Below are 12,918 nucleotides of genomic sequence, written 5' to 3' on the forward strand. Positions count from 1 at the left end.
AAGAAGAGAGTAGAAGAAGAAGAAATGGAGGAGAGGGAGATGGCTTTGTGGTTTGAATTTGGATGGTGAGGTAAGTGGGGTTTTATGGAGGTGAGTGGTGAAGAGAAAGATGGGATTTGATAGGTGAAGGGGTTTTGGGGAAGAGGTAATGAGGTGATTGGTGAATGGGGGAAGAAGAGAGAGAGTGGTGGTGGGGTTGGTGGGGATCCTGTGGGGTCCACAGATCCTTAGGTGTCAAGGAAAAGTCATCCCTGCACCAAATGTTGCTCAAAATCACGTTTTGAGCCATTTCTGGCGTTAAACGCCGGGCTGGTGCCCATTCCTGGCGTTTAACGCCAGGTTCTTGCCCTTTTCTGGCGTTTAACGCCAGTCTGGTGCCCCTTTCTGGCGTTAAACGCCCAGAATGGTGCCAGACTGGGCGTTAAACGCCCAACTGCTAGGCTTACTGGCATTTGAACGCCAGCAACATCTTCCTCCAGGGTGTGCTGTTTTTCTTCCTGTTTTTCATTCTGTTTTTGCTTTTTCAATGGATTTTGTGACTTCTTATGATCATCAACCTACAAAAAATATAAAATAACAAAAGAAAATATATAAAATATAACATTGGGTTGCCTCCCAACAAGCGCTTCTTTAATGTCAGTAGCTTGACAGAGGGCTCTCATGGAGCCTCACAGATACTCAGAGCAATGTTGGAACCTCCCAACACCAAACTTAGAGTTTGACTGTGGGGGCTCTGTTTGTCTCTGATTTGAGAGAAGCTCTTCATGCTTCGTCTCCATGGTGACAGAGGGATATCCTTGAGCCTTAAACACCAAGGATTTTTCGTTCACTTGAATGATCAATTCACCTCCACCAACATCAATCACAGCCTTTGCTGTGGCTAGGAAGGGTCTGCCAAGGATGATGGATTCATCCATGCACTTCCCAGTCTCTAGGACTATGAAATCAGTAGGGATGTAATGGTCTTCAATCTTAACCAGAACATTCTCTACAAGTCCATAGGCTTGTTTTCTTGAGTTGTCTGCCATCTCTAGTGAGATTTTTGCAGCTTGTACCTCAAAGATCCTTAGCTTCTTCATTACTGAGAGAGGCATGAGGTTTACACTTGACCCTAAGTCACACAGAGCCTTCTTGAAGGTCATGGTGCCTATGGTACAAGGTATGGAAAACTTCCCAGGATCTTGTCTCTTTTGAGGTAATTTCTGCCTAGACAAGTCATCCAGTTCTTTGGTGAGCAAAGGAGGTTCATCCTTCCAAGTCTCATTTCCAAATAACTTGTCATTTAGTTTCATGATTGCTCCAAGGTATTTAGCAACTTGCTCTTCAGTGACATACTCATCCTCTTCAGAGGAAGAATACTCATCAGAGCTCATGAAAGGCAGAAGTAAGTCCAATGGAATCTCTATGGTCTCATTTTGAGCCTCAGATTCCCATGGTTCCTCATTGGGAAACTCATTGGAGGCCAGTGGATGTCCATTGAGGTCTCCCTCAGTGGCGTTCATTGCCTCTCCTTCCTCTCCAAATTCGGCCATGTGGATGGCCTTGCACTCTCCTTTTGGATTTTCTTCTGTATTGCTTGGAAGAGTACTAGGAGGGAGTTCAGTAATTTTCTTGCTCAGCTGACCCACTTGTGCCTCCAAGTTCCTAATGGAGGACCTTGTTTCAGTCATGAAACTTTGAGTGGTTTTGATTAGATCAGAGACCATGGTTGCTAAGTCAGAGGGGTTCTGCTTAGAATTCTCTGTCTGTTGCTGAGAAGATGATGGAAAAGGCTTGCCATTGCTAAACCTGTTTCTTCCACCATTATTGTTGTTGAAACCTTGTTGAGGTCTCTCTTGATTCTTCCATGAGAAATTTGGGTGATTTCTCCATGAAGAATTATAGGTGTTTCCATAGGGTTCTCCTAGGTAATTCACCTCTTCCATTGAAGGGTTCTCAGGATCATAAGCTTCTTCTTCAGATGAAGCATCCTTAGTACTGTTTGGTGCATTTTGCATTCCAGACAGACTTTGAGAAATCAAATTGACTTGTTGAGTCAATATCTTATTCTGAGCCAAAATGGCGTTCAGAGTGTCAATCTCAAGAACTCCTTTCTTCTGACTAGTCCCATTGTTCACAGGATTCCTTTCAGAAGTGTACATGAATTGGTTATTTGCAACCATTTCAATTAATTCTTGAGCCTCTGTAGGCGTCTTCTTCAGATGAAGAGATCCTCCAGCAGAGCTATCCAAAGACATCTTGGATAGTTCAGAGAGACCATCATAGAAAATACCTATGATGCTCCATTCAGAAAGCATGTCTGAGGGACATTTTCTGATCAATTGTTTGTATCTTTCCCAAGCTTCATAGAGGGATTCACCATCCTTCTGTCTGAAGGTTTGGACTTCCACTCTAAGTTTACTCAGTTTTTGAGGTGGAAAGAACTTTGCCACGAAGGCATTGACTAGCTTTTTCCAAGAGTCCAGGCTTTCTTTAGGTTGAGAGTCCAACCATGTCCTAGCTCTGTCTCTTACAGCAAAAGGGAATAGCATAAGTCTATAGACCTCAGGGTCTACCCCCTTAGTCTTGACAGTGTCACAGATTTGCAAGAATTCAGCTAAGAACTGATGAGGATCTTCCAATGGAAGTCCATGGAACTTGCAATTCTGTTGCATTAGAGAAACTAATTGAGGCTTAAGCTCAAAGTTGTTTGCTCCAATGGCAGGGATAGAGATGCTTCTCCCAAAGAAGTCGGGAGTAGGTGCAGTAAAGTCACCCAGCACCTTCCTTGCATTGTTGGCATTGTTGTTGTTTTCGGCTGCCATGGGTTCTTCTTCTTTGAAGAATTCGGTCAGGTCCTCAACAGAGAGTTGTGCCTTAGCTTCTCTTAGCTTCCGCTTCAAGGTCCTTTTAGGTTCAGGGTCAGCTTCAACAAGAATGCCTTTGTCTTTGTTCCTGCTCATATGAAAGAGAAGAAAACAAGAAAATATGGAATCCTCTATGTCACAGTATAGAGATTCCTTGAGGTGTCAGAGAAAGAAAAATGGAAGACAGAGGTAGAAAATTCGAACTTATCAAAGAAGATGGAGTTCGAATTTTGCATTAAGGAATAGTGTTAGTCCATAAATAGAAGGATGTGAGAAGAAGGGAAGTAATTTTCGAAAATTTAAGTAAAAGATTTTGAAAACATTTTGAAAAACACTTAATTGATTTTCAAAAATAAGAGTGGAAAAGAAATCAAGTGATTTTTGAAAAAGATTTTGAAATTAGAAATTAAAAAGATTTGCTTGAAAACTTATTTTGAAAAAGATGTGATTAAAAAGATATGATTTGAAAACAACTTTAAAAGATATGATTTGAAAACAATTTTAAAAAGATATGATTTGAAAACAATTTTAAAAGATATGATTTTAAAAATTAATGACTTGCCTAACAAGAAAAGATATGATTCAAACATAAAACCTTCCTCAACAGAAAAGGCAAAAAATGTTCAATCAAATCATTAATTGTTAGTAAGTATCTTTGAAAAAGGAAAAAATTAATTTTGAAAATATTTGATTGAAAAGATATGATTTGAAAAAGATTTAATTTTGAAAAACTTTGAAAACTTGAAAAAAATTGATTTGAAAAACAAAATCTTCCCCCTTGTGCCATCCTGGCGTTAAACGCCCAGAATGGTGCACATTCTGGCGTTTAACGCCCAAACTACTACCCTTTTGGGCGTTAAACGCCCAGCCAGGCACCCTGGCTGGCGTTTAAACGCCAGTCTGTCTTCCTCACTGGGCATTTTTGAATGCCCAGCTTTTTCTGTGTGATTCCTCTGCAGTATGTTCTTAATCTTCAATTCTCTATATTATTGACTTGAAAAGACACAAATTAAAAATATTTTTGGATTTTTAATAATAAGGAATAATCAAAATGCAACTAAAATCAAATAACAATGCATGCAAGACACCAAACTTAGCAGTTTGTATACTATTGACACTAACAAAATGAAAATGCACATGAGAAACAACAAAACACTCAAGTCAATAGAATTCAAAGATCAAAACAAGGAAATCATCAAGAACAACTTGAAGATTAATGAAGACACATGCATGAATGCAATAAGAACAGAAACATGCAATTGACACCAAACTTAAAATGAGACTCTATACTCAAACAAGAAATATTTTTGGTTTTTATGATTTTGTAATTTTTTTGTGCTTTTTCGAAAATTAAGTGAAAAGAAAGATAAAGGTATCAAAATTCTTAAAGAGAATTCCAGGAATCATGCAATGTTAGTCTAAAGCTTTAGTCTAAAGGAATTAGACATGGCCGGCCAAGCTTCAGCAAGACATTGCATTCAAGAGCTAAATTGATGAGAATCAATCAGCTTTGGTGATGATAAGAACATCACCTTTGAAACACTAGAATTCATTCTTAAGAACTCTGAAGAAAAATACCTAATCTAAGCAACAAGATGAACCGTCAGTTGTCCATACTCAAGAACAATCCCCGGCAACGGCGCCAAAAACTTGGTGCTGTTGCCGGATCAGAAATTTGGCACTGATGTTACCGGACCAAAAGCTTGCTCAAAACAAGAACAATCCCCGGCAACGGCGCCAAAAACTTGGTGCACGAAATTGTGATCACTACAACTTCGCACAACTAACCAGCAAGTGCACTGGGTCGTCCAAGTAATACCTTACGTGAGTAAGGGTCGATCCCACGGAGATTGTTGGTATGAAGCAAGCTATGGTCACCTTGTAAGTCTCAGTCAGGCAGACTCAAATGGGTATAGTGGTAAACGAATAAAGCATAAAGATAAAGATAGAGATACTTATGTATATCATTGGTAAGAGCTTCAGATAAGCGAATGAAGATGCCTTCCCTTCCGTCTCTCTGCTTTCCTACTGTCTTCATCCAATCCTTCTTACTCCTTTCCATGGCAAGCTTATGCAAGGGTTTCACCGTTGTCAGTGGCTACCTCCCATCCTCTCATTGGAAATACGTTCCTGATGCCCTGTCACAGCATCGGCTATCCATCTGTCGGTTCTCAATCAGGCCGGAATAGAATCCAGTGATTCTTTTGCGTCTGTCACTAACGCCCCGCCCTCAGGAGTTTGAAGCACGTCACAGTCATTCAATCATTGAATCCTACTCAGAATACCACAGACAAGGTTAGACCTTCCGGATTCTCTTGAATGCCGCCATCAGTTCTTGCCTATACCACGAAGACTCCGGTTAAAGAATCCAAGAGATATTCACTAAGCCTCATGTGCTTGTAGAACAAGAATGGTTGTCAGTCACCTTGTTCATGAGTGAGAATGATGATGAGTGTCACAAATCATCACATTCATCAAGTTGAAGAACAAGTGATATCTTGGACAAAGAACAAGCGGAATTGAATAGAAGAACAATAGTAATTGCATTAATACTCGAGGTACAGCAGAGCTCCACACCTTAATCTATGGTGTGTAGAAACTCCACCGTTGAAAATACATAAGAACAAGGTCTAGGCATGGCCGTGAGGCCAGCCTCCCAATGATCTAAGAACTAGATGTCCAAAGATGAAAATACAATAGTAAAAGGTCCTATATATAGAGAACTAGTAGCCTAGGGTGTACAGAGATGAGTAAATGACATAAAATCCACTTCCGGGCCCACTTGGTGTGTGCTTGGGCTGAGCAATGAAGCATTTTCGTGTAGAGACTCTTCTTGGAGTTAAACGCCAGCTTTTATGCCAGTTTGGGCGTTTAACTCCCATTTAGGTGCCAGTTCCGGCGTTTAACGCTGGAATTTCTGTAGGTGACTTTGAACGCCGGTTTGGGCCATCAAATCTTGAGCAAAGTATGGACTATCATATATTGCTGGAAAGCCCAGGATGTCTACTTTCCAACGCCGTTGAGAGCGCGCCAATTGGGCTTCTGTAGCTCCAGAAAATCCTCTTCGAGTGCAGGGAGGTCAGAATCCAACAGCATCTGCAGTCCTTTTCAGTCTCTGAATCAGATTTTTGCTCAGGTCCCTCAATTTCAGCCAGAAAATACCTGAAATCACAGAAAAACACACAAACTCATAGTAAAGTCCAGAAAAGTGAATTTTAATTAAAAACTAATAAAAATACTAAGAACTCAACTAAAACTACCAAAAACATACTAAAAACAATGCCAAAAAGCGTACAAATTATCCGCTCATCAACTATTCACTCTTAGTGCTAACCCAACTAAGAAAGGGATACCAAACAGGTACAAGATACAAGACACTTAACCAATCTAAAGAAATCAAAAAATAACTCTAGGCTTTTCTCTCAAGTGTATCGCTCAGCCTTTTTTCACTCATGGCTTTTACTTGAGCTTTCTCACAATGCCTTTTCTCACAAGAAATTACAGAAAGATAAACTTAGAAAAGTACATTACAATCAGTAAAACATGAAGGAGATTGACTTCATCAACAGCCTCTTAACTATGTGCAAAACCAGATTTGCAAACCTTAGATACAGTTCTTCAGTATTGGCCGAATGCTTCTTTGAAAGAAAGCATTATCCAAGTAGAAGAACTTCTTTACAGAACATTACTCACAAAGCTCTGGTTTTCTCTCCTTGGTTCTGAATGAGCAGGAAGTCTTCTTTTATTCTCCTTGCATGTTGCTGGGATCTTCTCCCAAGGTCAACACCTTGAGCCTTGAGCTTCACCAACCACAGATTCACTTTTTTTCAATAAACCTTAGAGTAGAAACTTTGCTTCTGACTTCCTCATCTTGGCCAAAAGTCATAAAACAGCAACCATAGAAATCTTCCAATGGTCAACTTGATCTGAGCCCTTGAAAACCAACTTGGTCCCTAAATCTTGTTTAAGACCGTAGATACACAGCAGAGAAGAACAAAAATCCTCTTTCCCTTGTATCCTATTTCGGATAGGGCAGAGTGTTGGGAAGAAGAGATGAAGATTTGATGCATGCAAGAGGAAATGGGTTACCTTTAACCTAAGCTTGATTTGGTTTGAACTGGGTGATTTGATATCTGCCTTTCTAGCTTAATCTTTCTCTTTCTCTCTTCTTTGGTGAAAAGCTTATGGAAGGAGCTCTCTCTCTCTTTCTCTTTCTTACTTCTCTGAAGCTTGTGATTTGGCATGGTCAGATAGGAGAAGAACGTTGCTTGTGGTGTGAGATCAAGTTTGGAGGGAAATAAAATCAACTCGGGCTTGGATCAGTTTGTGATGTGCTTGGCCTGTTTTGATTTCTTTGGCTTCTTTCTTTGCTTTCAGCCCAACATTTTTGTTGATTGCTTTTTATTCCATTTGGGCTACTCAACTTAATTTAGGCCTGCAACATTATAATAAATAATTAGCAACATATACTCATTAATTAATTAATCAACACTAATTATTTATTTTGCCAAAAATAATGTTTGTCATCACTAATTAATTTAGTTAATTTCTTAACTCAACAAAACTGAATCCTTAGAAATTGTATTTGAGCATGGTATTTATTACTTAATTTAGAGAGATAATCTAAAATAATATCAGTAGATAAAAACCTAAAATGGTATAAACATATTAATTTTTAATTAATTATTTTTGATTAATTTTTTTAAGATTTAGTGATATGATTTAAAAATTTCAAGATAAAAAAATCATAAATATAAGGATAAAAATTTAATTTAAAAAAAGTAATGAATAAAAATAGTTAATTCTCTGCCAATGAGTTATAGTTTAGGAAGATTTTCACATGTACCATAGTACTTTCTTAGTACATTGATATTCTAATCTTTTTTAGCATTAAGATATATAATAAAATAATTAAAAGGCTAAGATTGAACAGATATATATTGAGTAGTTTTGCTTTTTTGGAGAGCACCATACAACAGAGACAAGTTGTTTCCTTAGCCCACAGAAAGAATGAGGAAATTACTATCTTGCACTTGTGTTGTGTTGTTTCCTTTTGATACACTCTTTATTTTTCTTTTCTTTTTCCTAACCAATTTTCATTGATCATTTTATGTCTCTGTTAATTTTTTTTCCTCCTTTTCGTTTCTTTAAAACAAATGACTTCCTTTGTCACGATGTACTTTATTTATCTATTTATTTTACAGGGATATTATTATTATTATATAAGATAATACTATTTTGTAATTTAGTTTGTTTCTCTTGTATATAGTACTTACTTAATTCAATTTTCTCTATTATATTAAATACATGTTATTTTATTAAATGCATATTATTTTTCAAAATTTTAAATATGAATTGTTTTAAATATTAATCTATTTTTATTAAGTTATTTAAAAAAGAGAAAAAATAAAAAAAATGAAGAAAAGGATAAAATGACCATTTTAATATTAGTAAAAATAAATTTAATTGCTCAAGTAAGTATTATTATAATAATATTAGTAAAAATTTGTGCAAGAACAATATTACTTATATTTTAATTTTATCAACTAAACTCATTTTAAAGTATAAGTATTAAATTTATTGTGCTAAATTTTTAAGGATAATATAGAATTTCACAATAAATTAATTTTATCTGATATTCGTTAATTAAAGAAATAATTTATTAAAATATTTTTAATTAATTAATTAATGATAAGCCTTAGAAAAAAAACTAATCTCATCATTCTTGTTAATTAAATCATGATATAAGATAGTGGTATGGATAGTTTTATTGGTAAGACTTGGTAAGAAATAACTTAAAAATTAACAATAAATAAGTAATAAGGGATTGATAGAAAAAATAAATAATAAATTTTGTGCATCATTAATATTATTGGTAATCTGAAAAAATTAATATTGTTACGTGGGTAATCTGAAATAGGTGGATTGGGCTTGAAATATTAGCCCAAACGTCAATGGAAGGTGGTCTTCAATTTGGTTCACGTCTGGGAGCCGCCGTATGAGTTGTATGTGTGAAAGAATGGGGGGTGGTACCTGCAAAGACACTCCGATGCTTAAGTTAGCAAGGGGGTAAGCAGGTTTTGAGAGTATTGGAACTTAGAGATACCTGAGGGGTGTCAGTGTATTTATAATGGTGATCCAATAACTACCGTTGGAGTAGTTCCACTTTTGGAGGTGGATAACCGTCCCTTTATCTTATGGTAGTTGGGATATGGCTCTTGGAAGTAGATTGAGAGATTTCAGAGATAATTACTTATTTGAATAAGTGTTATCTGACAGTTATCCGTCCGACTTCTTTGAGAAGGAGTCCGTGTCGAATCAGAAGAGGTCGGTGGGTGGCGAAGGTCATTCTTTGGAGTGGGCCTTTTAGCATGTGTTTGGACCTGGGTCATAGTGTTGGGTCAGGATATGAAAAAATATTAAATCTATTTTTGTTAAATTATATTAACTAATTGCTTACATTTATAAGTTAAAAGTTAAAGATATCTACTTATACTATTTATAATTGATTAAATAAAAAATTTTAGAATCATAATTGTGCTAAATTAATATTATTTTGTTTAAGTCTTTTCTCCTATTTGTTTCATGATAAAATTTAGTTTAACATTTTAAAAAACAATGATAATTCTTATCAAAGAAATAAATGAGCATATATGAACTTTTTTGTTGTGATTTTTTAGAATCTATTTAGAATAATCATCTTTTAATTTAGATTTTAATAAATATTATTATTAATATTTTTTTTTCATACCGTATGATAATTAAAAAAAGTAAACGAAACAAAAAAGATTTTAATATTAGTAAATTAAAGATGGACGAAAAAAATATTGAATAGAAAAAATATGTCAACTTCACTATTAAGATGCATGTGCAATATTTTTTACTTATATTATGTGTTAGTTTTTTAAGATAATAATATTTAGTTTCACTTTTAATATAGAATAAATAATATTTAGTTTCACCTTTAATATATTATAAATAAGTAGATAAACAAATGCAAAGAAACAGAAAATTTAAAAAGAATAAGAAAAAAAAATATTTTTAATTATAGAGATATATTTAATATTTATCACCAGGTTTTTTCTTTTATTTCTCTTTGTTTTTTTAAATAAAATAATATAGTAAAAGACAAATTTCAATCATATATTAAAAATATTTTTAAAGCAAAATATTCATGCTGTATTTAAATACTATTATATAAGAAAAAACTAAAAAAATCATTATATGTAAGGCAAGTGAGATTGTTTTTTTTAGTTTATCTATACTTAAAGAAATAATATTAACATTAAATACATTGAATAACCTAAAGAAACAAATAAAATAATACTATACATCCAAATATTTTTATTAATCAAGTATAACCAAATTAGTTTAACGTAACAAAAATCAGTTATAGCTAATATTAGGGGTGGCAAAGCGGGCCGGCCCGCCCCAACCCGCCCCGCCCCGCCTAAACCCGACTCATAAACGGGGCGGACCGGCCCGCCCCGCCAACTAAAATGGGTTCAAAATGCTAGCCCGCCCCGCTTTATGGCGGATTGGCGGGTTGGCGGGCTAGCCCGCTTGACTCTTTTTTTTTTTGAAAAATAAAATTTATTAAAATTAACCAAAAAATAATAATTAAAAAATCAAATACAAATAAAAAATAGTCAAATTATAATATAATTTTTTATTTTTTTTAATTTTTAACTTTAATAAAATTGTTCAAAATAATATTTATCAATAAAATCATCTTTATTTTAAAAAATAAGTCACATAATTTGAGCATATATACGAAATTGTAAAATAAAATAAATAAAGTTAATAACTAAAAGAAGAATAAAAACAAAAAACGAAAAAAGTGTTTAAAAATTCTATAATTATTAATTTTATAATAGTAATCACTCTTTTATTTAATTAAAAAAAAAAAATAAAAAGTCTTCGGCCCGGCGGACCGGCCCGCCCCGCCCCGCCAAAACCCGCCAATTTGGCGGTGCGGGTTTGGCGGGTTTTTTAAATTTGGCGGGCTCCAAATCCTAGCCCGACCCGCCTTTTTTAGCGGGTTTAGCGGATCGGCCCGACGGGCTCGACCCGTTTTGCCACCCCTAGCTAATATATTCCAATTCTTATAATTTAATTTGGTTAGACTTGATTCATAAAAAGATTTAAATGTGTAGTATTACTCAAAAAAGTATTTATTTGGATTAAATTTTTTTTAGTGAAAAAATACTTTTTAAAATAATAAAGTATTTTTATTAAATTTTAAACATATTTAGATGCATTTAAAACAAAAATTTTTACTAAAAAATTAAATTATTTGATTTTTTAAAAAATCAATAATACTTTGATTTTAAAAAAGTAGAAGTAAAATAAATTTTAATTATTTTTTTACTAGACATATCATTTATCATAATTAATAATTACCATTTATACCTTTAAAAATAAAAAATAAATTATTCAAATTGAATAATTTTATTTGAGCAATGAAAAAATAAATTGTAACAACATAATATTATCATATTTGCAAATATTAAATTAATAATTTGTCATGTATTATGTACAAGATAAGATTAAAGTTTATGATTTTAATTTTTTTTCAATTAAAATCAATGTGCCAATTTTATAAATCATAACTTCTTAAATTAAGAAAAAATATATAAAATAGATACATAATTATTTAATCAATATAAAATAACATGATATATATAATTTTTGGAATATAAAAAAATGTTATTTCTTTTAATAAATTTGTTATATTTATAAGTTTATCTCACATTATTAGTAATAATTTTATTTTTAAGTATTTTCTAAACAAAATTCTCTTTCTTTTATGAGACTTCACAAATAATATAATTTATAATAAATAAAGAAATAAATTTTTTGTATATTGTTTTACTGTGCAGCGTTTTTTCAAGTCATGTATGTTATCTTTTGTTTTTTTTTATGATTGAAGGGTTATTTTTGTCTTTTTATGAATAGCTACAAGACAAAATCAACTTGGAATCTAATCATACATGGAACATTGAAATTCCAATAAAGTAAATGGAACACCTGAATATTTTCCTATAGTTTAAATGATATAATCTTTCCATACTCACCTAAAAAGTCGTGAATTCGAATCTCTTTATCTTTAGTAAAAAAAAAAAAAGCTAATTCTTTTGCCTCATTTGAGTTTAGGCAAGGTTGGACTCTATTAGCACAGAGATATATTAAAATTTGGTTTGGTAAATCTCTTGTCTTATGTTTATATTTGTAATTTTTAAAAGGTATAGTATTTTTAAATTTTTTAATTTTTTAAATTAATTTATATTTATTAAAATTAAAAAATATAATATAACTTTATATATTAATTAATGTTTAAATTTAGTTCTTATATTAATATTTATTATAATATTTTTAAATTTTAAAAATTATTTTAATAAATATATTTGTTATCGTTTGAATTTATTAAAAATTATTTTTAATTTAATTTATTAAACATAAATATTATAATTTTTAAAAAATTAATTTTTATAAACTATTTTAACAAAAATAAAAACTTTATCAAACCAAACTTGAGTCTGGTTTCATCACAACAAACGCAGTGCACTAGATATTATATTGTTGAGACAATATAAATAATAATTCAAAAACCAAATTGCATGTTGGACTTAACAAGTTGTGCTTAGAATGTATCAACAATATCAAGTTAACCACACTTTAATTTCATTCGTTCAACAGAACAGTAGCCTAAAGTTAAACTTTCTACCTGTTTACTCAACCAATGAGTCAAGGTAATGCTATGCTATTAGAATGATTCACCAAAAAGAGAAATAAAAGATTATTGACCATCCCTGATCAGAGATTAAATATAATAATAGTATAAAATTGAAAAAATATCAAGTGAATTCCGGCGACAGGGGATTATTTAAAATTAATTAAAAAGGACCCCACCAGTCAACTGGAAGGCATGTAGTGGAATATTGAAAGAGGAGGGGCAAATGTGCAAATTTGTAAATATGTTATTTAATCATTCTTGTATATATAAGCATTGAAGCAGAGATGAATGGAACGTCATTGTAGAGAGTAACATAAGCTTGGATTATGTCTTGTT

General features: G+C 32.9%; 1 non-coding gene across 1 annotated transcript; it reads left to right on the forward strand.

Annotated features, from left to right (window-relative positions):
• The first annotated feature begins 2,290 nt into the window (after positions 1-2,290).
• LOC130972736 (small nucleolar RNA R71) lies at positions 2,291-2,399 on the forward strand. The gene has a single exon (XR_009083899.1). It is a non-coding gene; the product is annotated as a small nucleolar RNA R71 (small nucleolar RNA).
• The last annotated feature ends 10,519 nt before the right edge of the window (positions 2,400-12,918 follow it).

Source organism: Arachis stenosperma, chromosome 3, assembly GCF_014773155.1.
Source record: "Arachis stenosperma cultivar V10309 chromosome 3, arast.V10309.gnm1.PFL2, whole genome shotgun sequence".
Classification (NCBI taxonomy): domain Eukaryota; kingdom Viridiplantae; phylum Streptophyta; class Magnoliopsida; order Fabales; family Fabaceae; genus Arachis; species Arachis stenosperma.